The sequence below is a fragment of the Lissotriton vulgaris genome, unplaced genomic scaffold (assembly GCF_964263255.1).
Source record: "Lissotriton vulgaris unplaced genomic scaffold, aLisVul1.2 SCAFFOLD_12684, whole genome shotgun sequence".
NCBI classification, from domain to species: domain Eukaryota; kingdom Metazoa; phylum Chordata; class Amphibia; order Caudata; family Salamandridae; genus Lissotriton; species Lissotriton vulgaris.
In genome coordinates, this window is record NW_028244733.1 from 25,001 (window position 1) to 31,051 (window position 6,051).

Genomic DNA, 6,051 nt, shown 5'->3' on the forward strand with positions numbered 1-6,051 from the left:
TGCCTGCCCCGTCTCGGCATGGCCAGACCTTACGGAGGCCTGCCTGAGCAAACTAGGAGAAAAAGGCCCATCGGCAATGGGGCTGAGCGGCAGGTGCGTACCCGGGCCCGTGGTGGGCCTGGGTCCTGCCTTCCCCTGATTCAGAATTGCCAGACCACACTGAGGTCTGACTGACCCTCTCCCTAGCAATCCAGAGGAAAATGACCCCCCTTTCTTGTAATCCGTGCACACGAGGTGACAGAGGGGACCCAAGGCATCGAAAGTACCCGACCTCCTGGAGCCCTGGCTGGGTTCCGGGAGGCAAATGGCACCTCATCGGGACTTCCAGGGAAGTTCAGCCACCTGGTCGGCCCATTGGAAAGCATTGTGGGCGACCAGATTGCCGAGGTGATCAGGGCGACCAGATGGCTTAGGCAATCAGGGCGACCAGATGGCCTAGGGGATCTGGACGACCAGATGGCCGGGCATGAAAGGGACACTGTCTGGTCACCCTGTGCCCCAACAGAGGAGTGAGCAGGCACCAGGGGCATGGGGGCATATCATTTTACTCGGGAGAACAATGGGAACGCTTGGCTGTAGGACATTTGTGCCGGCACGGAGATTCCGCACAAAAATGTTTGAAAGAAGTGTTTTTTTAACCAAAAATTGATGTTTGCAGGGAATTCCGGGTAGGAAAACGTTGGGGGGACCCACGCATGCCATACCTCACTGGACTCCCCGGGTGTCTAGTTTTCAGAAACGTTTGGGTTTTGTAGTTTTCCAAGATGACCGCCGAGCCTGGGGCAAAAAACCCAGGTGACCCCCCTCCCCAAAAACATGTAGTTTTGCTTTAGGTAATATTAAAGTCACCACCGTACAATTTGGGCCTTTTCCTGTTGCAGCCACTATGCCTACCCACGCAAGTGAGGTACCAATTTTAATGAGAGACCCGGGAAAACGCTGGGTGGGAGGAAATTTGTGCGAGCCCAGTGATGCCACGCTTTCCCACACAAAACTGTGTAAAAAAAACGGATTTTTTCAACTAAAATTGAGGTTTACAAGGGATTCTGGGTAAAGTAACGTTGGAAGATCCACGCAAGCCATAGCTCTTTGGAAGCCCCCGGGTATCTAGTTTTTTAGAAATGTGTGGGTTTGGTAGGTTTCCCTAGTTGGCCACCGAGCCGCTGGCCAAAAACTCGTGAGAACCCCCTTGCAAAACCAGGTTGGTTTGTGATAGGTTATTTTGATGTTGCCTCATTAGGTTTTGGTCCCTTGCCTGTTGCGGGTCCTTGAGCCACCCACGCAAGTGAGGTACCATTTTTATCGGGAGACCTGGGGGAACGCTGGGTGGGAGGAAATTTATGTGAGCCTAGTGATGCCACGCTTTCCCACACAAACATGTGTGAAAAAACTGATTTTTGCAGCTAGAATTGAGGGTTTCAAGGGATTCTGGGTAAATAATAATAATAATAAAAAAAAATTATTAAGCACATGGTTACACAGGAAAACACTGCGTCCCCGCGCTGTGAATGCTTTCCGTCAGATCTCCAGAGCAGGCCCCCCAAAACAGGAAGGAAAGAACAAGAGGCACCTAATACAACTAGACCTTGGGAAACAAATGTGTCTTCAATTTCAGCCTAAAGCGCGATTCCGAAGGTTCCATCCGAAGTTCAATTGGAAGTTAATTCCAGTATTTGCTTGATAGGAACCTAAAAGACCGTCCTCCCATCCGTGCTCTTCGGATACGAGGGACCACCATCTGCATGCTGCCCATGGATCTCAACAACCGTTTGGTACGATATATGGTCATCATACTCTGGAGGTAGGTAGGGCCACGGCCATGTGCGATGTGGTGGGTAATGCACAAGGTTTTAAACCGAATGCGTTCCTACATTGGAAGCCAGTGAAAGATTTGAAGAGCACGCTTCCCAGATGACTTCCTAGGTAGTTTCAAAACCAGCCTAGCCGCCGCATTCTGGACACATTGGAGTTGGTTTAGGCCCTTTTTACTAAGGCCACAGTGTAATGAGTTCCCATAATCGAGATGAGGAGTGACTAAGGCATGCACTAGAGTTTCCCTTGCTTTGATGGGGAGAAGATCTAAGATCTTACGGAGGACCTTTAGTGTGCCGTAGCATTTCCCGGCTACAATCCCCACGTGTTGAGAATAAAGGAACTTTGGAGGATCCACGCAAGCCATAGCTCCTTGGAAGCCCCCGCGTGTCTAGTTTTCAGAAATGTTTGGGTTTGGTAGGTTTCCCTAGTTGGCCGCCGAGCCGCGGGCCGAAAACTCATGGGAACCCCCTTGCAAAACCAGGTTGTTTTGTGATAGGATAATTTGATGTAGCCTCATTAGGTTTTGGGCCCTTGCCTGTTGCGGGTCCTTGAGCCTCCCACGCAAGTGAGGTACCATTTTTATCGGGAGACCTGGGGAATGCTGGGTTGGAGGATATTTGTGGATGTACACAGATTTCAGAACTTTCCACCACAGAAATGTGAGGAAAATGTGTTTTTCCCCCCAAATTGTTAGGTTTGCAAGGGATTCTGGGTAACAGCACCTGGTGGGAGGCAGTCGAGTCACCCCATCCTGAATTCCCCTGGGTGTCTAGTTTTCAAAAATCTATTGGTTTGCTAGATTTCCCTAGGTGCCGGCAGAGCTAGGGTTCAAACACTACAGGTAGGCACTTTGCCAAAAAAAGGGCCACTTTTCACTGCGAAATTGAGGTGCGACCACGTTGCGTTTTGCACTGTTTCCTGTTGCAGGCACTAGGCAGACCCAGGCAAGTGAGGTACCATTTTCCTCAGAAGACTTTGGGGAACGCGGGTGGGTGGAAATTTGTTGATCCACACAGATTCCAGAACTTTCCATCACAGAAATGTGTGGAAAATGCATTTTTTTGTGTCAATTATTTTGGTTTGCAAGGGACTCTGGGTAACAGAACCTGATGGGAGGCACCCCATCCTAAATTCCCCTGGGTGTCTAGTTTTCAAACATGTATAGGTTTGCTAGGTTTCCCTAGATGCGGGCAGAGCTAGGGTTCAAAAACTACAGGTGGGCACTTTGCCAAAAAGGGCCCCTTTTCACTGCAAAATTGAGATGAGACCACGTTGCATTTTGCACTATTTCCTGTCGCAGGCAATAGGCAGACCCACGCAAGTGAGATACCGTTGTTCTCAGAAGACTTTGTGGAACGCAGGGTGGGTGAAAATTTGTTGATCCACGCAGATTCCAGAACTTTCCACCACAGAAATGTGTGGAAAATGCTTTTTTCAAATCAATTTTTTATGGTTTGCAAGGAATTCTGGGTAACAGAACCTGGTGGGAGGTAGTCAAGTCACCGCATCCTGAATTTCCCTGGGTGTCTAGTTTGTAAAAATGTATAGGTTTGCTAGGTTTCCCTAGATGCCGGCAGAGCTAGGGTTAAAAAACTACAGGTAGGCACCTTGCCAAAAAAGGGCCATTTTTCAATGCGAAATTAAGTTGGTACCACGTTGCATTTTGGGTGGTTTCCTGTCGCAGGCACTAGGTAGACCCAGGCCCGTGAGGTACCATTTTTCTCCGAAGTCTTTGGGGAACACTGGGTAGGTGGAAATTTGTTGATCCACGCAGATTCCAGAACTTTCCACCACAGAAATGTGAGGAAAATGCGTTTTTTTCAATTTTTTAGGTTTGCAAGGGATTCTGGGTGACAGAACTTAGTGGGAGGCAATTGATTCACCCCATCCTGAATTTCCCTGGGTGTCTAGTTTTCAAAAATGTATAGGTTTGCTAGGTTTCCCGAGGTGCCGGCAGAGCAAAGGTTCAAAAATTACAGGTAGGCACTTTGCCAAAAAAGGATGATTTTTCACTGCGAAATTGAGGTGCAACCACATTGCGTTTTGCGCCGTTTCATGTCGCAGGCACTAGGCTGAGCCATGCAAGTGAGGTACCATTTTTCTCATAACACTTTGGGGAACACGGGCTGGGTGGAAATTGGTTGATCCACGCAGATTCCAGAACTTTCCACCACAGAAATGTGAGGAAAATGCTTTTTTTTGTCAATTTTTTAGGTTTGCAAGGGATTCTGGGTAACAGAACCTAGTGAGAAGCAGTCTAGTCAACCTATCCTGAATTCCCCATGGTGTCTAATTTATATATATTTGCTAGGTTTCCCTAGATGCCGGCAGAGCTAGGGTTCAAAAACTACAGGTAGGCACTTTGCCAGAAAGACCTAGGCAAGTGAGGTTCCATTTTTCTGAGAAGACTTTGGGGAACGCAGGGTGGGTAAAAATTCGTTGATCCATGCAGATTCCAGAACTTTCCATCAAAGAAATGTGTGCAAAATTATTTTTTTTGTCAATTATTTAGGTTTGCAAGGGATTCTGGGTAACAGAACCTGGTGGGAGGCACTCGAGTCACCCCATCCTGAATTCCCCTGGGTGTCTAGTTTGAAACAAAATATAGGTTTGCTAGGTTTCCCTAGGTGCCGGCAGAGCAAGGGTTCAAAAACTACAGGTAGGAACTTTGCCAAAAAAAGGATAATTTTTCACTGCGAAATTGAGGTGCGACCACGTTGGGTTTTGTGCCGTTTCCTGTCGCAGGCACTAGGCTGAGCCATGCAAGTGAGGTACCATTTTTCTCATAAGACTTTGGGGAACGCGGGGTGGGCGGAAATTTGTTGATCCACACATATTCCAGAACTTTTCACCACAGAAATGTGAGGCACATGTTTTTTGTTGTTAATTTTTTAGGTTTGCAAGGGATTTGGTCGAATTGGTCGGGAAAAAGAGCTACGAATTGGATCCGTTAAAGCCAAATCCAATTCATAGGCCTTCCGAGTGAGATCGGAATTGACCCAATAGTGTAGATTTTTGGAGGTGTCTCCATACGCATTGGTTAAAGTGGTAGTAGTGCCTTGTATTGCTGTGCAAGGGTAGTTTGTTTTAATATGACTTGTATCAGTTCAGTTCAGTTCATTAATCTTTATTCAGATAAACATTATCCATAAAAGAACAAACATTGCTTATAATCACATACATAGTCCATCATCATTTAAAATATTAAAATAAAACTTGTCATTAAAACTAATCAGCTAAAATATTACTAAATTGTTCAAGCTTAGATATCATCAACAATGTCAAATTGACAGTGTGCAAAGTGCAAATGTTTCATGAGAGAACAGCCATGGATGTGCAAGTCTTAAAGTCTCAAACAGTTTGCAATTAGCAGCATTATATAAAGGTGCAAATGTGCATAGCGCAAAATATAAATGCAAACAGTACAAAAACCCAAAAATACATAAGGTACAACCTAATCCTGCAATCATCAATTCATAGAAGTACGTGAGCGGATGGCCATTTTCAAAAATGTGCAAACTCGATATGTTATCTTCTCATCTTTAAGCTGGAGAATAGTTTTATATGCAACCATGAAATCCGTTATGCCCTTTGCCCTGAAAAACGGTATCAACAACTGCATACTGTGCTTTTGATAAAAAGAGCAGAAGAACAGGAAATGTGTCATAGACTGCTTCCCTAAGTTACCACATGGGCAAAACAAATTCAAAATTTTGGGTTGATAACCTATAGGGAAGCACAACAGATACTTTATTGAGCCCGATCTAAGACAAAAGAGGAGGCTTCGCTCCCAGCATGTGATACCTCTTTGGAGATAACTAATGGGAGAGCACAAAGGAGAACCGCCCTTACTGGACATTAAGATATATTGTTTCACTGATGTTTTGGAGGATTCCTGAGCATGTCTTACATCCCCGTAATAATTATATAAAACTTTGCGGTTGGTCTTTTCATCAATTCCATCTAGTTGCTCAGGATTGTTAAAAATGTGATCAAGATTGACCGCAGTCAAATTTGCCCGAACTTGGACCAGCCAAGGGATATCACCGCCCTTATCACATTTTAAGCAATCAGCTAACATCTCCCTTATTAAAGAGGCTGCTGGATTTTTGCAGACCTTCAGCCAAAACAGAACAGGGCGGGACCTAATATAATCCTCCAAGTATGGCATTCTTAACTCGTTGTGACATTCAAAGGGGGACGATGAAATTGGTAGGCCCAAAAGTATGCTGAAAA